Below are 23993 nucleotides of genomic sequence, written 5' to 3' on the forward strand. Positions count from 1 at the left end.
TAACTACTGCACTAACACAAACTGAAATTGCATCTTCCTTCTTTAATATTCAGCCATGTACATATGTATGTGAATGTACATATATGTGCATGTGTGTGTGTTGGCATGACAATTTCCAAAATGGATGCTGCACCGTTTGTGGATGCGATGTCATTCGAAAGACTGCTGCTCGTTAAGGATATTACTCAATGGTCTCACAGTTAAAGAAGAGAGTCATATGCTCAGCGCTGCGTTCGGTGCTCGGATGTTATGCCATCGAATTTAGGTCACACGACTCACACAATAACAAAAGTCGAGAAAACTGATGTCAACAATATAAATATATACATATATATGTGTAAGTGAGAGCATGTTAGATACACTATAAAAGCGGATACACACACACACTTACACACATATACGAAGTAACGTGACAGCGCATAGCGGTCCGTGCAGCACGCTTCCGACAAAGTATCCGTGATTTCTAAAGAAGTAGAGAACAAACATTGAAATCCTGGAAAAGGAGACGAGGTTGAAGCTTAGATGGCTGTGTCGAGGCCGCAGTCGCTGCAACAACACACACACATAGACACATAGGTGACGAAGTGTACTGAAACAAAGCCAAGCAACCAGCATTGCAACTTCTGGCGCTAACACGCTTCTCAAACACACACTTGAATTTATGCGAAAGTGCACAATAAAAAGCTTGCTTTTGCAGTGTTAGTGGCAGCATGTGGCATTAAGCCGGTGGCATGGTGCACTACATCGCACAGTGGATGTGGATGTGGCTGAGTGCAGCCGATGCTGTTCGGCGCCTTGGCGAGACATTAACTTGACTAGACTCGAGTGCAGCGTGAGCATGATTTCATTTGAATTTAACGCTGCTCTGTGCGTGTATGTGTGTGTATGTGTGCGACAGAATGCTTGTGCATTTGCATTTGAAGGCAGGGGGTGTGGCTAGGTTGTCACTATCAATGTACCTACATACATACATATATTATATTAGAACAATGAGCGCGCGACAATGGTCGTGAATTTTGGACTATGACACGAGCACTAACGACGTACACTCACACGAACATTATTTTCCTCGCCCGTGTATGTGTGTGTGGTATTTGCAATTGTATAGCAGCATCCTTTGTCGTTTATCATTCAATCATGCATATTTGTCATTCGCTTTTAACTACTTGTACTCTACTAAGCGTTTTGTGGTGCTCAGCAGTTTATATTGACTTTGTTTGGCGCTCAATGCTTTATCAAAGAGTAGAAGGCAATAGAAAATCCTAAGAATTGATGTCAGTAATTTCACTCTGATTTACATAGGATTTGGAATGCTCACACTGTGAGTAAAAAATAGTAAGACTGTTTAATTTGAATTTCGCGCGAAAACCCATTCGTCGAAGTTCCGCGTTTCCGCGAGTTTTACGATGAATGTAATTAATCAACAATTCCAGTTCGATTAAATTTTGTGTTCGGAATCAACCTTCTGGTACCGAAACTTTCAGGTTGTTGGAAAAGCCTCTCGGTGATAATTGTTTGTCGTTTTTGATTAATAAAATTCAAAGAGGGTCGACCACGTCCAGGACGACTATCAACAACAACTGATGATCAAAACAGAGATCTTACTGGTATCGTTGGAATATCGGAAGGATCAATGAAAACCATTTTAAAAGATCATTTGGGCCTCGGAACAGTGAAAGCAGGATTGTTTCCAAAATCACTCAATGTTTTCGAAAAACAGACTTGCATTAAAGTCTGTAAAACAGTGTCATGAAACGTATTATTACTGGCGATTAGTCTTGGATATATGCTTACGACCCGGAAACAGACGATCAATCGGCCGAATATCGTGGCAAAGGTGAGCCAAAGCCGAAAAAACCACGTCAAAGCAGGTTAAAAGTTAATTCCTTATGGCCGAATTCCTTATGGCCGGCTAAACTGTCCACAAGATATACTATTTGTATGCGTCGTTGGCGTTTGAATTATTTATATTCAGGAACACTGCAGCTTTCATCTCCGTTCACAAACAGTGAGCTTTTCCACAGATGAATTGAAGCTTAAACGGAAAATGGGAGGAAAAGTCTTTTGTCGGCTGATCTCCATCAATTCCAGCTTCAGACTACCGGACGACTGTAGCGGTAGGTGTACTACTATGAAGTGTAGGTTCCTTCATGAAAGTATTCATTTCCTCCGATTGTAGTATGGCTAGTAACATTAGTGAAGGGGTGTATATCCTCTTTATCAAAAACGGATCTATGGACCTTCCGAGTATTGGGCAAACGCTGTTAAACAACTAAAACCTGTGCGGCTCTGAGATCTTTCAAACATGGAATGAAGCGTAAGTGGCAAGGGGCCAATTGTTTGCTCTTAGCAAAGTCCATGTAGCCGAAATTGCAGATCTTCTGACTAGACAATGTCCTATAGGCTGCTCGGATTTTTTAATCTCTACTGCCGAGATTTTGTCAGGCAGGCCTTCGGCGTACCTAGTGAAGAACTTGGTGATACATATGTAGAAGTTTGGTCGGATGAATACATACCCAGTGATTGGAACATGACAACTCACTCTGCCCTATCTACAAGAAGGGAGATACCGCAGCCTGCGCTAATTATAGCGGGATAAGTCTTCTTAACATTGCATATAAGGTTATTTCGACAGTATTGTGTGAAAGACAAGCCCATTGTAAATAAACTGATTGGACATTATCTGTGTGGCTTCAGACCTGGCAAATCCAGCATAGAGAAGACTTTCACAATAATCTGATATCCCAAACAACACTAATCAGGCAGACAACAAGAAAACAATATATAAACTATATCAGTAGGATTACTAGGTTTGTTAGTAACAGATTACGGAAGGCAAATCCCGATTTACCCCAACAAATTCGAATACATAATAACACAAGTGTGTGTAAGGACAATGGAAAATGTGACTAAACTCGCGCATTCTCACCACATAAAAAGCAAAAACGCCATAACTTAAATGCCTCATAATAAATCCCTTGTTGTTATATAATGATGATGTTGTTTTATTATTCAATTAAACCGATGTCAACAAAATGTTTTAATTAATTCGTTTAAACGCGATGCAAAGGAGACGACAAAAGAGCCAACGACACAGGCGACTGTGAAGGAGTGCGAAAGCAGCTAAGGCCAAAGGATAACGCTTGAGGGATACACGAGAAAATGAAGCAAAAACAGCATGGGTGCTGCTCAGCAATGACAATGTAACTGTAAGTACAAGTAAGTAGTATCCTTTTAAGGGCGAGGCGCTGCTGCTGGATGGCTGCTGGCTGCTGAGTGTTGCGAGCAAAGCGCGGATTTATGCAATTTGCTTGTGTGTATGTGAGTATGCTGCTGATGGTTACATGTTGCGCTGCAGCTCCACAGCTGGACGGGAGTTGCGCGTCTGTATGTATGGGTGTGTGCGTTTGTGTGGATGTGACCTTGTTTGGTGCTTTGTGGTGCATTACACGTAATTGCGATAATGGGCGAGAAAAGTGTAATTGTGCCGTCGCAAATGCGACTTGGCGGCTGGGATGCAGTGCAGTGGAGTAGTTGTGTTTTGCCAGAGTAACAGTAAACGGAGTGCAAGAGCATAAATGTGCGAGATAAAAAAAATCATGAGTGAGTGATTAGGCTGTATCATCTATATATTTTACGTATTTTCATATTTCACGAACTGACGAAAATTCATTTTTTATTTTAAATATCTTATATTTTTATACACATTTGATGTGTAGAGTTTAATTACAGTCCTGGCAGCCGACAGCGCTTGTGTATGTACATATGTATATCCATAAGCTTCCATGTACTAAATCGATTTACATACCAATATGTACAGTTGGATGTTGGCATATACACATGCTCCAATTAAACTATTTACGTAACTAGCCCACATGACCTGACAGCATTGCATTTGGCACACACACACAACAAAAAGAAACAACTTTGGATGTGAGTTTGGAATAAGCTGTGCGCGTTTAGGCCGATAGCGGGTGAGTGGGAAGAATGCGCGATTACAGTAGCGTGCAAGTAAGTAGTACTGTTGGAAACATTTATCTTGATATCGTAAGAAAACAAGTGAGAACAGTTCACAGAAGCTTGAAAAAACTTTTTGTTTCAAATAATTTTCTACATTTAACTAAAATCTGCCGGTTGTTAAAGAAAATTCAATGTAAAAAAATCGTTTTTATGTCTAAGTGCGTCTAAATAATGGAGAACATAGTTAAAATATTATTTCATTTTTAATATCTCTTCAGCAGGAGGCCCATTAAAGCATGAAAATTAATAAAACGGCAAATAAATGTACCGAATTATTGTGGATGTATTCCATATTTGTATATAACATTATCTACGAAAATTACCTCGAAACTCTTCACAAAAATTTCCGAATTCATTCGAAAAGTAAAATAATAAAATTTCGAATTATTTTAAGAATTTATAATTTCCCTTAAAGATTTCTAAAAGAACACTTATATGTTAAAATCTCATTACTATAATTCCGACACTAGCAGTTCTGAATTATACTCTATTTCCCTTGTAGCTACAACCCGAAACTAATTTTAAAAACAGAAATATCGATGATATAATATTGATATCGATAATATAATATTGATATCGATGTTCACAATGAACGGTCCTTGCGGAGCTATTTTTGTGGGTATGTCTCTTAAAATGTAATGGATCTTCGAACTAAAGATGTACATTAAAAAAACATTAATATTTTGAGTAATCAAATGCATATTCAGTAGCAATTTTTTCACCCTAACTGTAAAAACTCAAACCTCTAAGGATATAATAGTCATGTGCACGAGCTTATTATGTGTGTATATGTATGAATGTATGTACAACATGTGAGTTTTAATTGAAGTAAGATTACATCAAATCAATAACAGCCGCCACCATCAGCAGTAATGCGAGTAAAATTGATGGTGAAACAGTTTTGACTGAAAGCCATTCACACAAGCATAAAGTATATACATATGTATGTATCTTTACGAAGTGTGATAGTTAACCTACGGAAAAATTATCAGTGGTCAAAAAAGTTGTGAATTTAAGTTAAAGTTCTGATAATATAAGAATATTTTATATTTAAAAATGCGACATGATCTGTACATTCGATTTTAGATTACAAAAAATATATATAAGTACTAGGGGATTCGGCCACTCGTTGCCGTGGTATACATATATACATTTTATACTATTATTCATATAATAAACTATTCAATACAATGAAATTTTTTTTTTACGAATAAAGGCGAAAACGTGTTTGTCGGTATCATAATCCAAGGGATTGTACTTGAGGTTTAATTTTGAATATGTTCATACAAATAAATTTCATTGGAAAAAATAACGAATTTAAGGCTGCTTTCTCAATGTCTGTTTACCAGCCTTTCAGTTAATAGAGTTGTCCGCTTAATATGGCGTCCATTTAATAAAGCTTTCACTATATTATTTATTTAGGAATTGTTTTTACTATCCTTCTCTTCTTCTAAATTGGTTCGAAGTGGACACAGTGTGCTAAATTTTACTAAAATCGATTCAGTAGTTTAAGAGTCTATCGCGGACCAACAACATGACACGTACTTTTTATATATAAAGATAAACAAGCAAACAAAAATTTGCTTACAAATTAAAGAAAATCAGATTTATTGTTAACTTCGGCCATAAGACCCTTCACAAATACAAAATAATCTTTACAAAAATGTTGATCTGTCAGCCATATGTTGTATGGCAGCTATATGCCATCTCGAACTGAACAATTTTTTCGCAGATTGCATCATTACCATAAACAATACACCCTGCCGAATTTGGTGAAGATATCTCATCAAATAAAATAGTTTTCCACACAAGCACTTGATTCCGACCGTTCAGTTTGTGTGACAGCTATATGCTACAGTGGTTCGCAGCTATCTCAAAATCTGAGGAAATATGTCCAGTGTATACACAAGATGGACAGACATACGAATATGGCTAAGTCGAGTATATATTTTATGGCGTCTCCGACGTTTCCTTCTGGGTGTTACAAACTTCGTGGTAAACTTATTTACCCCGTTCAGGATATAATAAAAATATGATCCATACGCCAATATTGTTTGGTTGAAAATATTGAGGAAAAAAGCATCAGAATTTTTTTTTTCTAATACAGGCATGTGTTCGTGCTTTTATGACTTCCAATACCCACTTAGCTTAATATTTTTAAGGCTGAATTGTAAGAAAATTTTTCAGAGCAAAATGATGTAATTTACGGCAGCAACTACTTAACAATTTTTCCACAGTCACGTCATCTGAAATTTCGGCAGAAAAATAAAATATTGCATTTGCAATTGATTAATCCGTGTTTGTGTGCGTGTGTCGTGGATTCACTCGAAAAACTGACATGGCACACGTTTTTGCAAAACTATGCCAAAGCAAAGTGAATGGGATTGGATTTTCGTGTTTTCCTAAACACACACGCCGTACACAAATACACACACTCGCGCAGACGAAACCGCCTGAAAAGACTCATCATATTTGAAATTACAAATTGCATGCGCCAATGTGCTTGCAACCACAGCGACGGCGGCGGCGGCAGCGGCAGCGGCAGCAGTTACACAGCAGCCAAATTTTATGTGATTTTGCTCGCGAAAATGGCTTATCAATTCCGCTTTGCTTGCGTCCGCCAGCGCTGCGCCCTACATGAAGCACACAATAAAGCTTCGGAGGAGCACAAAGCAAAAGTAATATTCGATGACGTCGCCGAATGTGAGTGCGTGTGTGCAGCTGCGGTCGACCACTTGTAAAAAGAAATTCTCGAAATAGCGGCGCGCACAAAACCCGCAAATGAATCGAAAAAATTCGAAATATGTACAAAATAACCACTCACTTTGAAATAATTTTTCGATCTTAATTTATATTTTTATTGTATTTTATCTTTTTTCTTTCCAAGATTTTCTATTTTCTTAATTTTCCGCCCTGCCGCAGCAACTTGCCGCTCTTTGTGTGCACTAAATATATACATACATATGTACATATATTACTGTGTGTGTGTGTGTTCCACGGCGTGTCAGGCGAGCGAAAGCATAGGCAGCAGAAGCCAAAATGGCAATAAAAGTGAGCCACTTGATCAAATAGAATGAAACAATTTTTACTTTTAGTGTAAACAAGTCGACGTTTTGTCCATGCGTGTGGGTGTGTATGTTCGTATGAGTGCGTGTGTGTTTGCATCATGCTTGTTGTACAGCATTGTGATTTTTGTGAATTGCTTAGCTGTTGCCCGATGCCATCACTGTTGCCAACACGCTTGCTGGTTGGTGGCATCGTCGCCTTTGCTTGTGCTTACATATATACATATGAATGTATGTACAGCGCTTGGCTGTTTGTTGGCTTTGTTGGATTTTAGTATTTGGCCACACGCCAAAAGTAATGCAAACCGAAGTAAACTTATCGCACAATCGCAACCATATTTCCCCGGGCCGAGAGCGCTGAGACGGAACGCTCCCCATATCAACAGCAGCCGCAACCCCAACAACAACTAGCTAAATTAATATAATATACAATATTATACAAATCGAGTAACATTTAGTAATCCAAGTAGTGTGTATCCATCAGCAGGCAGCGTCAAAACAATCAGGCGTAAAAGGGTGAGTGGATAAGTGGTGTGCGCGCAAATTGTCAACATACTGCAAATTAAGTGGCGGAATAGCCCCTGTAGGGCAGGAAAGAAATTAAAAAAATGGAAACGTCGGAGATCGTATAAAGTATATATGTATGTATATAAATGGTCAGCGTAACGAGCTGAGTCGATTTAGCCATGCCCGTCTGTCCGTATATCTGTACATGAGCGAACTAGTCCTTCAGTTTTTGAGAGATCGATCTGCTTGTATAGAACATTTTTTCATTCGACGAGACCCATATGATAATATTCCTCAATAAATATTTCTAACGAACTTTTTACATTTAATTTTTCGAAGTATTACATCGAGGACAAAAAATGCGATCATGACGAAATTTTGCCGCATAACCCATTTACGTTGCAGTTTATTTATTTGACTGACCAAGATCAATACGTTTTACTCTAAAATCCAATTTATGGATATATTCAACTTTTTTAGGGATACTTACAACTTTTTTTTGATAGGGAAAGCAAACGACCCCATATTTTTTCTCGCTTTTTCGACATTTCTCTTCAGTAAGGTTTGCCATTTCATCATGGAATGATATACAATCCAACAACGAGTCGAAATTATTAAAATTTCCTACCGAAATGCGGAGTCAGTGGCCTCAACCTTAAAAGCGGGTTTTTCAATAAGAGTACTACAAACGTTTTTTTTAATAAAACAAAAACGGTTTAGGATATCAATGAAATTCGTTTTTTTCCTGTGAAAGTACATTCGAGGCCATTATGTATGGAACTCAATTTCTTTTGCATGACCACCACGGGCACGCATGTAGAAGTCCAAACTTTTGTAGCGCTCTTATTGAAAAACACTTTACATATACCGTATCAATTACCAAACAGCTAATATTTAACGAATCGTAAACTCAATAAGTCGTTGGAATGCGGTAATCTGCTTCAGAACTTCCGTTATATTTCGTATGTCGATCCTTTTTCCTTTCATAAAAGATTGCTGAGGTTTAGTTAAGAATTAAAAAATATATTATTACTACATAGATTAAAACCTCTCCAGAATTTTATTATTCTCCAGAAAAGACAAGGATGTCAAAAGAACTATTTTCAGAGTCTTCAAAACCAGCGATGTGCTTGATTTCCTCACGGGGATGCAAGTTCGCAAGCGAGTAGCACCTAAGCTCAAGCGAAAAGTGAATATCTCATATAGTGAAATTGGAAGCAGGTTAGCGTAAAAATAGCCACTCAAAATGTGAACACACAAAACGGCGTTAGGACAATAGCCAAATGAAAATGGGTGAAGAATGTACTAATAATGCGAAATTGTTGCGTAAATGAGGAAAACAATCAGGGGAAATAAATTGAATCGAATCAATCAAAATAATAGAGAGATTTGAGCGATGTTCCCTCAAGGCAACCTTTGCGAATACATTCATTAGTAAACCCACATATACATATATTCACATACGATAAAGATCATCGAAATTGCCAGGTTACTTAGTCAGCGAAAGCGTCGCCACGAGATGGATTTGCGACACAGGTGAGCGTGACAGCTAATCAAAGCGTACGGTTGGTGCCTAGTAAGAGAATGTCATCAAATGGTCACGCTACTAACACCAGACACAGTGATGGCCAAACGAGTGTCTCACTTTCTGCCCCATACCATTAATTATACACGGTTGTGTGCATAAATTCATACTAAACAAATTATGAATCATAGAATGGCAGCAAATATTTATTTGGCTTAGTTAATTGCCTAGAAAAGAAGATGTTTCAAAACTTACTCACTACTAAGGGCACAGGTGCGTATGATGAACATTACAAGTAGACATTTACTCAACATTGTCGCATGAGGTCTTATAGAGGAGCAGAGCTATTGATTAAGAAATCTAATAAAGAAGAACGGGACAATATTTCGGATTTATACTAGCTATCTGTATTTTTGTGTTCAGAGAACAAGTTCCTCAGTTTTTTTGCTCCAGAAGTGTCACATTTTTCGACACCACCAATATTGGCACTATAGGATATAGCTGCCAAGCCTTTGTACGAAAAACTTTTTTATATGACACGATATCTTCAAGAAGCTTGCCTCAGATTACTGTCCAAGGCAGTGCTACAGTCTCCGAAAAAATTCTTCAGATCGGATAATTATAGCATATAGCTGCCATACAACTGACCGATCAAATTCATGATAAAGATATTTTAATACTCTTTATGCTAGAGAATTTTAACTCCGGTTCAACGGAAGTCTTTTAGTTTTTTACTGTTTTCTATGAAGTAAAATTACATTCTCTTTAAATATTTCGAATCCAAATTCTTTATCTTGTCGCTACTGTATACTGCAATTTTTTGCCTTAGTCCTCCAACTATTTTGGGAGCCACCATAGTATATTAACATGTATTATATTTCCATTATTCCAATTTTAATTTTTCTACCCTGGAAGCTTCAGAGGCATATAATCTATTAAGACTCACGCGATCACACTGATCACGATCAACTCAACGATCATTCGATTTTTTTATTTTGCTGTGCTCATTTGTTATGATTAAGACTAAATAGATGTTTGTAAATTTTTCGTCTGCACGAACATTTGAGGTACGAATAACTCGAAGAATATGGAGCTAATAAAATGCGATATCGTGGGATGGCGTTAAATATTTTGATTTTTATGTGTTTTATTTTGACGGCGTTCATCAACATATTCATATCATTCTTCGTGTGTGTACGTGTGTTCTATACAAATGTGTGTGGTATATTTATCGGCAGTTCATTGGCTTCAACAGGGTTGCAACAAATTGAATGTATGAAATATTTTTCGATAAAAGTAATTGAAAACGCTAAATAACAAGCGACAAGCAGATCATCTTCATAAGAAGTTATTTCGCAGCTGATATACAAGATCTGTCGCAAAAGAAACAGAACGTTTTAAATATAACTGTTTCTGGTGGCGCCACCTATTGGTGGGTATATGAAATAAAAAGTTTGATCTCTTGTTGACATTTCGTAAAAATTTTAAGACAAATGGATAACTATAATCAATGTTATCGGTCAAAAAGTGACAGCAGCTTTTGGTCACCGGTCGTAAAATGCATTTTGAACAAAGAGCAAATATTAAATTTTGTTTTAAACTTGGGAAAACATTTACTGAAACATTTCAAATGATGAAAAAAGTTTATGGTGATCAGTGCCTATCCCGTAGTAATGTGCACGAGTGGTTTAAGCGATTCCAAGAAGGTCGTGAGGACCTCTGTGACGATCAGAAGTCGGGCCAGCCAAAATCAGTGATTACCCAAAACAATATTGAAAAAGTGCAGGAATTTATTAAGGATGAGCCGAAAGTTCGTCCCACCTGGCCAAACGATTAATGCTGTGTTTTACTTTGGCGTTATGAAGCGTCTTTTGTCACGCATTCGTCGTGCTCGACCACAATACCGTGAGGCAGGGTCCTTTCGCCTGTTGCACGATAATGCGCCGTGTCATCGGTCGACGCTTGTCACTGATTTTTTGACAAAAAACTCCATATTAACCATTAATCACTCACCCTACTCACCTGATCTGGCACCCTGTGATTTTTACTTCATTTGCCCATGAAAGGAAATGGTTTCAGGACATTTAAGCTATCCAAAAGGCAACGACCGATATTCTCAAGAGCCGGGCTAAACGCTGTATCGAAGCACAAGGAAACTACTTTGAATAAACAATATTACTTTTGAAAAATACTAATTTTTTGTTGTTTTTTAACAGTCCTGTTTTTTTTGCGACAGACCTTCTATATCTGTAAGGGGTTTTCAGACATACATACATAATATACACCTTCTGCTGACTTTTGCTTCGCGGTGTACGCAGGAAAAAATTTCAGAGGGGTTTTCTGTTTAAATTTCAGTCTACGAAGAGTCGAAAACGATCTTTCCCTGGGAGAAGTAGAGTTGCTGCGATCTGTAGATATTAAAGCACTGTTAAGTCGAAATTTGGTCACAAATATTTAGGGTCTCAATGAGTGTTTTTGGTTCTTTACCATCTAATAACCTCGAGCAGAATCGGAAATCGCTAGAAGTTTTACTTGAGCACCTAGAATACTTAACATTTATTCTTTACAATGTCGAAGGATGTTTGAAACCCTTAAACCGCCCTCTATGAACTCCCCTGATTTTGGTACGAGAATTAGTACACCATATTTTGTAAATTTTCTTCCTCCATCGACTGGGCTCTCTAGCTACCCAGTTTACAAATATTTGATTTAAAAGATAATATTTTTTCTCATTAAACTACTCAAACTTCTTACTTAACATGCTCTATTACAACATACTCGATTTGCGAGTCTATCAAATTATGTTTGACATACTATTTCCGCCTTTCTTGCTATAATTTTTCAGTTTCTGAAAATCAATTTTGGAATTCGTTCGAAAAAATAATTTGTCTTCATTTTCATTTTTTTTTTAATTTCTCGCGGAATTGATTTAAAGACTACTATTTGGCAAAACAATAGCAAGAACAAACGAGCAAAATGGTTGGCGTAATATGTTCGGCAATACCACCGGTGGATGCTGCTTCCAGGTTATCCTTTATCAAACCCAATAAACCCTATAGTTCCTGCACACTAATCGGCAATTGGTACAATGACCGCATAAACAACGAAGTAAAGAAATATAATCCAATCAACACTTCACCCAACCCCACAGAACCGAGATCGACCGATCAGTCCAGTTATCAGGTACACTACGCTCATCCAAAAGAAATATCTCGCCCAGACGCACCCACTTTTGAGCAGCAAAGGGCGCGCTATAAGATTAATGTGCACAAAGGCAAGGATAGTAGTGTGTTGATAATGGACTCGGAAAAATATTTGTCCAATTACACCACGCTGAATGATATCAAGTACAGACTGCAGCCGCCGCAAGACAATTGGTCCATGATCACAGATCGGCCGGTGAAGGTGCTGCCGAAAGAGAATTTGCTGCAAAGTTATGGTAATGAGACCAACTTCGGCTTGCGCCATTGGTTAAGACAAATACGAAATCAAGCCAAATTGTATCGCTCGGATGACACGACTTATGCGGATGAATTTCGGCATCCAAAACAACCGAAAAGAAAGGATGTGCGCTATTGCAAATGAACTGAGTCACGGTGTGATATTAATCTATGGGCGTGGATTGTTAGTGTGAAAGTGCTAAAGTTATTGTTTACAACGAAAATTAATCAAAAATTATAAAAATCTACGAACAAGATTGAAACCACAAAAAATTATAAAACATAAAATTTTTATGAAAAAATTAAACAAAATTCAAATAAATAAAAATTACAAAATTTATAAAAATCAACGAAAAATAACAATAAATTATCAAAAATTTTACATTAAAGAAAAATTTACAAAAAATATTAAATTGAAAATTGGCATTCAAAACAAAAGAAAAAAAAATTGGGTCGGCATATAATAATAACAATTTCATCTAAACCAAAAATATTTAGGAAGTGTGGTTATAAGGCAAGAATGTTTAATATATAAGTCAATAATGTGTAAAGAAATATATTTGTTTGTAGAACGCTTTGTAGACTTGTACATTAACTGTTTCTGCTTTTTAAACTAAATAAATCTGCACTTTTTTCCAAATGTTTTTTGTTACTTTATTTAAGGGAGAGGCCTCAAAAAATAGATTTTTTTGAAGATTTTTTTGGAAGGGAAAGAAATAAGTGATTAAAGCGAAATTTCTAAGGTTTATAGTTATATATTTAAACATCATTCAAACATTTTTTGGATACGAAATCTTTGATATTCTGCCTTTGGGAAGCAATTGCCCGATGCCTCTCGCAAGTGCTTTTGTCGGACGGCGGGCAGGATGCAGGTCGCAATTTCTATCGGAAACAAAAAATTCAAAGAGATTCATATTTTTTAATAATTTATCTTCTAGTTAAACTAAAATAATTCCAAAAAAAGTGTAAAATTTTAAAAATTGAAACAGAAGTGGTTTTTGACCAAAAAAATTTTACTTTATGAATAGGAGTGATATGATTTTGACAGCTTGAGCCGGCCTTGTTTACGGATTTGAGTAAAATTTTGTCAGTGTGCTTAGTAAGGTTTGCTATTTCAATATGTTACGTTTCACTTTGGTAAAAGGCTTGAAAGTTGTATAAGATTATTACGCAAATTCAAGTTCTCTCTTGGTTACTAAAATAGCTCTTCGCGCAAACGATAGGGCCCATTTCGGGCTTCATGGCTTCGTCGACAAACACGTCGTCACATCGTTCTTGTTGGTGGACCATATATAAATGGTTAGGTACACGAGACGAGTTGAAATCCGGGTCACTGTTCTTCCGTCCGTCTGTCCGTGCAAGCGATAACTTAAGAAAAATTGGATGATACTACGTACACATATTCCTTGACACCTAAGGGAGGTTGGCGATTAAGATACAAAACTGTAATTTGGTGCTGGAGACCACAGTAGCAAGGAACACTTGGGACTAAAAATTGTTTAAAAGTGGACATGGCCGCTCCCCTAAATAATTTAATATAAGTACAATTGACAGTCAGCCGAGCGGACTTTTAGGATTATAATGAGACTAAAGGCAAATTTTATAAAACAAATAAATAGTTTTCTGTGCTGTCAAGGATTCACGTTGAAAAAATGCATAAGAATGTGACATTTTCATCGGCCGGATTATATTATGTTTTAGAACTGAAAGTTGTTATAAAACAGTGGTCGGCATTTCTTAGCACAATTGTGCAAACTAACTTCACACGTACGCTTTCGCTCTATCGTTCAGTCGTTGTCGAGCCAGCAACGAATTAACATCACGCAAGACTATAGCGCAAAACCAAATATGCCCTGCAAGAAATATTTTATGATTCTAAATGCCTTTGGTGCCATGCAATGGCTTTTATGTTCCAAGTCTTTTAAATATAATAGGGAATATATCCTTAAAAGACATTTTGTTAATTTTCATTATACTATTAATTATTTAGATTAGATGCTTAATTTTCATTTCAATTTCTCACTGGGCTACTTTGTTTTCGTGCTCACCAACACAGTGACAGATCCTCTCATGCCAACCACTGTTATAAAAAAATAATGCTTTGTAATCCCAATTGATCCTCGCACAACTAAAGTAAGTTCCGAAACATCTTGAATACTCTATTTTGCTTGAATTTAATTATAACAGTAAAAATATATTATCGACTTACCAATATTATGGCCGCTTGAAGACGATAGTTGCTTACTTGATTTCGAATATTTTTCACTAATAATTATGTTTGGTTTCAAGCATGAAACACTACCAATAGTAATTCACAAACAGCGCATTAATATTGCGCTATAAACACGCTTAAGTACGTGAAATGGAAGAATTCGCAGCGAGTTCAGCTGAAAATAGAGCAGAAGGCGCCAAAATATATAAATTTATATTTGAATTAAAAAGGTTCTGTCAACGTTTGCTCTACTCACCTGAGCTATGCGGATGTTTCCAAGCCTCGCGCCAATGCGTCGCCTCCCTTAATGTCTTACTTTTCGGCAGCACGCGAACCCCGGCGTTGCAGGCGAGAAGCACAAGGCATTGGTGCAAATGATAGCATTGTCGTAATCCTCTTTTCTGGCGTAATACGCGAAGTTTGGAGCAAAGAATGCACGCAAGGCGAAGGTGACAAATTGGCGTGCGAAGAGGAAAACGCTTGTAAAGTCATTATTTAGTGTTTGGCGCTAACTTTAAAGATATATGTATGTATATTTACACATACATATATACAAATGCACATACATATGCAATTAATTTTCTTGCATTCACTCTCTTCCCTTGCGTTTCTTTCGTAGACGTTTCAGTTTAACACTTATACTCTACTCCCGACTTTGACTAGATGCAATTTAGCTTTTTAGCTTGCACTCTGTAACGAAAAAAATAAATAATATATATTTTAGTGCCTTTTAATGGCTTTTCCAATTCATGGCATTTAGAAATGTTGTTTTTAGTATTGCATTAGCTGGCTGCATCATATAAAGCGAGTCACTGTGAAATGGACACTAAGCTCGTTGTCTTTGCTCGTTATTGCAGCGCTGCTAACATTTCTGCTTTGCATTGCTTTTATTTGCATATTTATGTGTGTCGTGTAGTAATATTATTGCCTTTTAGCCTGCGATGTGTTTAGCCATTAATGGGTGCATTGACAAGGCGCGTGCAGCGCCGCTGAAGGTCGACGCGCAATCATCCATCCGCTCGCTCGCTCACTTATGGTACTCACTCGGTATTTTATACGTAGAAACATACATATAGCCTGGCTTTGAAATGCATATAAAGAGCAAATATGCAAATGCAGTTACCCAACGCGCTCTTCAATAAATGCTTTTGCCTTTAAGTGATTCAGAAGCAAGTACCAAGAAACATGAAATATTAAGTAGAAAAGTCATTCAGTAAGGATATACATATGTATGATCGATTGTAGCTGTAGTAACGGCTTATTAGCCGCTTCCCACGAAGTGCTATACATTTTGTATCAATAATTTTAAAGATGGTTATTCACTGCTTATGGAATTTTTCGAAAGTCGGTAGATTTATTTATCGATAAAATTACTGGCAGATTATTCACCTCTTTCGAAATTTAATGGGTCGGTTTTTGTATTTGTTATCCATTGATTACTTCTAGAGCTTTGGAAAATTTTAGGAATGTGTTTGAATATTCTTTATTTATTATACATTATTGTTTTATCGATAACTTTTATAGCCGGTTGCTATATATTTCTGGTATATTTGGAAATTATACAAATGCGTTTGATTATCGTTAATTTTTTTTACTCCTGGTATTTTCGGAAATTCCAGGAATGTTTTTGATTATTTTTTTATTTACCGATACTTTGATATTTTTTGGAATTCGATAAACGTGCTTGACGATTTGTTATTGATTACCTTGAGTTGCTAACTATTTTGTCTGATATTGTTCTGATATTTTTCGAAATTCGATAAACTTATCAGTAGCCAAAGTGGTATTTTGTTCGAGATCTCCTCCGACATCAATAAATTTTTGTCATCATACTTATTTAAGGTTAAAATTTTACATAAAATATTTAACAAAAAATATTGACTACGGTTGCTGATCGTGGTTTGACGTTAAAGCATTTTGAACTTTTTTTATATAATGAAGTAGAAGATGAAAAACTAAATTTGGTAGCATTGATGATAACGGTTAAGCAATTTAACTTCATACTCTTTTGTATAGAATTCAATTCGTTAGCAGTGCTTTTGCTTTTACAAGTAAAGCTTTAGAAGCAAGGATGAAACAGAGAATGGCGAATCGAAGACAGCTATAGACATACAATTTTTATATTTCTTCATACTCTCAGCGCTAACTGGGTAGCCAAGCTAACTTCCTATCAGTTTGTACCCAACAATGGCATTGACAAACGGCACCAACACCAACCAGTATTTCCCTCACCATGAATTCGTACAGTTTACTGCATTTACTCGTAATCATTCAAGTGGCAAGGTCTAACCAGTGATGGCGGAAGACGTATACTAGTCCTTGCCTCTTCCACGAAGGATTCACTTTGCATATTGTCTACGCAAATATAAAACTATCGGTATTTAACGCCTGATGCGATAAAGGTTGGAAATGTATACGCTGGGACATGCCGATATATGGGTGCATGTGTAACGGTATTGTAGTATATGGTAGGTACTTTTAATTACTTTGAACGGCATTAATTGTGAGGCGTGAAAATGCGTCTAGCAAGTGGCTAATATAGTACATACACACCTGAATACACTCGTACTTTTTGTGCTTCGTTTCCGATATCTTGATTTAACACCAATAATGAAAACGGGGTTGTGGACAAGTGAAACACTTGTAAACATATAGTAATAATAATAAATGCCATCTCTTTAATATTGAATTTCACTTTTTGATATTTGTAAGTATTTAACATTGACTGAAAGTTAACGGGCCGTTCATATTTTAAAAATTATTTCATAATTAGTTTGGGTAATTTTTGTTGAAGTTATAATTATTGACCCAATTTTAAAGTCAATTTAGAGCTTTTCTCTGGGGTTGAGGTCAACACACGATGCTGGTTAGTGCCAGAACTTAACTGCGTTAACTCTGAACTACTTCTCCGCAGATTTTTTTGAAACGTTGGAAAATATTTACCTGTTTATGCCATCTCTTTATCTTCTGCCTACTTCAAATGTCATGAAGCTAAATTATATAAAAAGCTAAGTCATGAAACGTGTAACACGTTTTTTTTTTTCAAATGTTTAGTGCTCAATGGGTGTTGCACAAATTTTATAGATTTTGCTTTGTGCAAAATAAATTTAACTTGGGCTTGTCTGATTAGGAAAAGATTCGGTGCATGTTATTTGTAAAGTTTTGATTTCTTATTAAAATTTTTGGCGAACATTTTTGCACTCATTGTCCACTTATGAATTTCAAAAAAATGTCTCGTAGGATTACAAGAATTTTGAGAATAACTTCGATTTTTTAAATTATTCTTAAGAGTTAATGTCTTCACAATATACGACATTTTTCGGAAAAAAATACTTAAAAACCCAAATTTTGACTAGTCCTTTGATTATTAGTTGTATTTATTTATTATAACGAAAAGTAGTGTTAAATGAAAAGTTTGGTTTTTTAACATTATTACAAGAGAGCATGTGGCGATTGTGGGCATATTTTACTTCATTTTAATTTTTATTCTATTTTATGCATGTGGCTAACAAGGAGTACGACAGAAGTTTGCCTGGGATCATCAAATGATCTCACATTTAAAATTATGACTAACTTTAGGTATACAGTAGCGTGCAAATAATTACAACTTTGAAATTTACAATTATAAACGATTGTTTTGTATTACTGAATTTGAAAAAATCAGTTTCCCAGTTTCGGGGTTAAAAGGGGTATGTAAGGATAGAGAAGATTCCCCAGATTAAAAAAAAATATATATACATATATGTACATATCGTCACCTAAAATGCAAAATAATGTATCATCAAAAAATTCGAAATTGAGTATCTTAGTTATTACGATTCACTACCTCAAATTACATATGTATGTCCAACATTTTCAGGTTCTCTGCTTAAATATAAATCAGTTTTAACCAATATTAAAATTTTTTTTAACTCTTGTTCCATTTTATTTCGTGTTTCATTCACGCCACTGTTAATTTTCGAAAATGTTGTTACGTTATTTTGCATTTTAGGTGACGATATGTACATCTTTATGGTTGCCACTGACATACGGTATTTGAGATATTTGCATTTAAAGTTAAAAAATTTAACTAATTAAGGTGAGTGGTTTTTAATGAATTTTACACTTATATTATTAACTTTTATAATCACTAAAACTTCACTAATTCGTTTCTATCTATTTATATTATATTACATAGTGTAAAATCATCTTTTATTCAATATTTACCTTTTGTTGAATTTTTTTGGTTCACACACTAGCAAAAGATTTATATTCTAACAAATAACCAGTGTTACCTTGTCTATAAATTTTTAAAAGGAACCAAAGAAATACAGAAAACAAATAATATCCCAGTGGCAGGAAACAAAAACACACTATTAGTTGTACTCGCACATTTTCTCGTGCCTCTAAAAATAACCCTGATCGGACCGATACCGAGACGTCTTCAGTTTTTTTCGCCTTGATCTCCGCTATTCGTGCGTACCCCTTTTAACCCGAAATCGGGAGATGCTATTCTATATCTCACCCCTGAAATGTATTTTTGTTATATTTTCATTTACTTTTTCATGCAATTTGTAATTTTTTGTGTGTATGAATATTTAAACCAAATCTTTTTCTACTATAACAACTAATAAGCCATTTAGTAAATTTATTATCTACACTATTTTTTTCGTCAGTGTATGTTTTGAGCAGTATTTCGGGACAATATACGGCACGATTTCGATTACTTTGGCGGAGGGGTAAAAAACCGAATTTCCGTATAAATGGGGTATGTGCGGATAGGGGAGCTTCTCCAGAGAAGAAATATCCAAAAATAATATAAAAATAACTTTTAGTTTTTATAATATTCACGATTAAAAGTTCAAAAATTTGCACTAATAACACATGGCATTTCTCTATGTCTCACTAATTTTTTTCACTTTTTCACTCCGTATATTTTAAATATACACTCTAAACATTGAAATAAGTTCACATTTCACTTTAATTTTGGTATATTTTACCTAAATTTATTAATTTAAAAATCACTTAGCACACTCATCGTTGAAAAGGTTAGATTGTTTACAATTATGAGGAAAACAAGCCTTGCCACATCTTAAACAGCAAATATGTAGGATTTTTAACAATTTTTCTTTGTGTGCTTTTTCGCGTGATTCTTTTTTCATTATTAACTATACAAAAAATTCTCTTCATATGTATACATATGTGTAATATGTGATTTGTGTGACTGAAGTACTTTCGCTTAGTACTCCTATCTGCGATAAAATAAAAAAAAATATATTTAGTTTCGTTATAAAGTGGTTATATTTTTTGGTTATCTTGCACTGATATTGAAACATAATTTGAGGTTTCGTTATAAAATGGTTAAATTTTGGTTATTATATCTGTCAGCGCTTTCCATTTATTTTTGATAATACGTTTTTTTGTATATTAGGTGACAATATATATAATATTATATAATATTACTTATTTGTTTATTAAATTAAATAAAGAACATATCCACATGAATGGGTAGAGGAATTTTTGGGGAAAAAAGGCATTTCAGCGAATTTCCTTATTATCACATGGCAGCGCTCCATTCCGTCGTAATTTTTAGCACTCACATGATGTTCACTACGAGTGTAAAATGTAATTTTTAAAATAAAGATTTCTTCGGTAAAATGACTGTTAAAAGTGTAAAATGTGGATTTATTTTAAAGTTTATAGTTTAATTTAATTAATTTGAAATGAAAAATGTGAGTAAAGTGTGTTTAATGTGGTAAAATAGCTTGTTGAAATGTTCCAATTTTTGGGAATTTTTGAACTTTAAGGCCGAATATCTCGTAAACTAAGCGTTTGCGGTACCTATGACCCTATATATTTTTTAATCAGGAGGACTTCCTCTTTCCAACGGTACCTTCAAATTGAGGCGCCAAAGAAATCGGAATTGTGCCCAATATACAACACTTTTCGCACAACTATGCTTTAATACCGTACATCACTGTATTAACCACATATTTTTTTTGTTTTACTCATTTTCAATACAAATGCTACTCAAAGCTTTAGAAAAACAACGAAAACACTAGCAAAGAAAAGCAAACAAACAAATTATTTAATATCAAGGCATTGCTTTAAATAGGTGTAGGTGCAGTCATAAATGCTTTCCCGCTACCAATGTTTGATAATGTTGCGCCACAATATTTACGAACATATTTTTGATAAATTGTGATAAGAAACGATTTCCCAACAACATTTGATGGAATAGTAAATAAATGTTTTCTTTTATATTTTTGTTTTGTGTTTTTCACCAAACTCACTTTTTTGTTTTTGTAAATTGTAAGTGCTGTCGCAGTTGGCGCAGCCGCCACCACCGGAACAACAACGAAAATCAGCTGCTTCACCGCGCTGCCACAGTTCCTCCTTCACGTCTTTGCCTACTCGACGCTACTGCACTGCCAGCGTCGTTGCTTTACCATTGTCTATCGCTCAACTTTTGATATTTCTTTCACTGTTCTAACTAGATACAAATTTTGCTCAAAATAAGCCGTGAAGTCGGTGGCTTAATAGATATTTGGACATATTTTCCGCAACCAATTTCACAATTTGCAACAATTTTTATTTCACTTCAACATATCGTTTCTATTCATTTAAGCACTTAATGCAACTTTGCTGCCAAATATTTCACTATACACTGCTGCCCAATGCACTACACTCATCTTTTTTCGTTAAGCTTTTCGTTGCTGCTGTTGTTTTAGGAAATCTTTTCACAACCTTTTGTAGTTTGCATATTTTCGACGTAAAATGGAGAAACTTCAGAACATTTGCCGTTTACACCGGTATTTCTTTTCTTAGAGGTTGGACAAAGTTTTCGCAACTTTGCAATGTTTCTTTGTATTTATTTTTACAAATTAGCACAAAAATTACGCTATTTTCACTATTAGCTCCGCAAGAACCGAAAAGTGATTTTGCACTGCAAAACTAGAATGGAACAAAATCTACACAAAGAATGAAGGAGAAGTGCAAAAGTACGAAAGGGAGAATTTCGACAGCAAACGGAGAACAGAGAACGTATATTTATAGAGAAGGCCCAACAACGGACAAGCGTGTGCACTGTCAAAAGCTAACAAAATGCGATGAGTGAATTTCACCACAGCTGGCTCAGAAGGAGAAATTTTAACAGTGGCGCGTGAATAGAGCTGAGCATTCAATGAAAATTACGCTCAGAAATATACATTGCTATTACAGAAGTATGTTGGCCTTTTGCATATAATTTTATACGTTCACATGCAATCATATTAATTGATATGATTATCATTTTGTGTATTTTTAGGAATACATAAATATACATTCTCTGGTACGAAAGGGAGAATTTCGACAGCAAACGGAGAATGTCAAATACATACATATTTACATATATTTGACGTTCTCTGGGCTCACTGTCAGCGGCTATCGGTCGGCAGATGGCGCTGTTAATACAGTGGATGTGCTGTGTTAAGTAGTTCCGAACTTGTCTAAAGTACTCGAGCGACCTCTAGTGGCATTTTCTCGTTGTTCTTATATTAGCGCAGGTGCGGTTCAGAAATTGAAAAGAATGGTTAACAGGCGGTATATTATTGAATTTAGTTGAAGTTCCTCCTGTACTGAAGTGAAATGAGTGTTTTGCAGCTCGCCCATCGTTCGTGTACATTGGTTCTTGAGTCAATAAATATCAATTGTATTCAATTATTGTACTTATTTTCAACGTATGGTTGCGTTCCTTTTTTGTTTTTTTTGTTGTTTTATTCGGTAGGCTTTTGTTTCTGAGTGCTACTCTGACATGAGGAGTCATAGCGTAATTGAGAGCGACTCAAAATCCTTTTTAGTCTCGGATTATATGTATAAGTATAATCAATCAAATTTAGCTGGTAAGAGATTTCCTATCCTTTAAAACATTCTCGATGCCTATATAACAATAACTTCATTCTTAGCGATAGTCAAGCGGCATGCACCCCCCCGCTGAAATCAACAATGGAACTGAAGTGCTTAACTGGGCTGCCACTTAAAATAGCATCTTACTGGCATGGATCCCTTGGGAAGATGAATCAATAGAAATGAGTTAGTTGATTTCCTTGCGAAAAAGACAAGAATCGTCACTGGCAATAAGCGCCTGGTCCTCGACAGTCGAGACTGTTTCTATGAGAGTTCGACACCAAATGGAATAAAAAACTAATCGTTCTCCCCAGAAACAAATTAAAGCAGCGTGAGAGATTTTGTATTTTTTAAAATGTCATATTATCATGAAATTTCCTAATCAACAAGTATATAAGTATATGGTAATTCTACATACAATGACTGAATCGGTGTTTGATCCGATCAAAACTCGGATATTGGCAGGCCCGTTTTTGACAAAAATTTGGCGTAAAATTCAAATACTTTAAACGTCGCCATTTGGTCAAGTTTTGATCATAGGTCATTGTACGTGTAATAATTTCAAGTTTAAGGAGACTTTTGTTTTTGGTTCATCACTTTTTTTAGCTCTTAAATAAGAATAATTATTTATCAAATATTTGAAAACAATCGGCAGGGTAGTTTTCGTTTTAATCTCAAAAATCGACGTTTTTTAGGCTGTTATGCAGTGGCCCCTTAATCGTGTCAAAATGGCATTCTCGCATTTTCCTTTTGGGCCTGTAAATAGCACGACACCAAATCAGGCGAATACGGTGTTGACTGAACGACATGAGTCGAGTTTTTTTGAAACAAAAAAATCGTGAAGAACCAATGCAGTATGGCTATATTATAGTGTTGAAAGAACCAAGACTTGATACAGAGATAGTCAAAATTATTGACACATTGCGAATTATCATTATTTCCTGAATTTGATTTGCTTCTAAGCAGCATAAAGGAATTGACGACTGAAAGTCGCTCAGAGATTGTTACCAAGTTGAAAAGTGGCGTTTCAGCTTCGGAATTCGTAAATTGCTGCTAAAATTCGAGGAAAACGGATTACAATTAAGTTAAAAAACAAAACATTTGATCAATCACGACACCACACTATTTAGGAGAACTGTGAAAACATTTCAATAAGATCGTTCATTAGTTTCTGGTAAATACGGTCCACCCACTTTTAAAACGATACTTCGAGAAAAACACAATCCAAGACTGAAACAGCTGACCGGGCCAGGCTGACGGGTCGCTCTCCCAAGAAGCAAGATGCAGATCAGCCGCTAAACAGATTCTAAAGTGGCACGGTGATGTATGTCTTTTTACTGCTTTGTCCGGATATATCACAA

At 35.7% G+C, this 23993-nt stretch overlaps 1 protein-coding gene across 1 annotated transcript in view; it reads right to left on the reverse strand.

The window, feature by feature from the left end:
• The window catches only part of LOC120776357 (protein encore), a 60831-nt gene extending 39143 nt beyond the window's left edge, over nt 1-21688 (reverse strand). Inside the window, exons 1-3 of the mRNA XM_040106922.1 lie at nt 21042-21688; nt 15026-15459; nt 14767-14944 (exon numbers count right to left, since the gene is read on the reverse strand). The gene's annotated coding sequence lies outside the window, so the exon portion shown is untranslated. The remainder of the gene's footprint in view (nt 1-14766; nt 14945-15025; nt 15460-21041) is intronic.
• Between the last annotated feature and the right edge of the window lie 2305 nt (nt 21689-23993).

This window comes from Bactrocera tryoni, chromosome 5 (genome assembly GCF_016617805.1).
Source record: "Bactrocera tryoni isolate S06 chromosome 5, CSIRO_BtryS06_freeze2, whole genome shotgun sequence".
Taxonomy (NCBI): Eukaryota; Metazoa; Arthropoda; class Insecta; order Diptera; family Tephritidae; genus Bactrocera; species Bactrocera tryoni.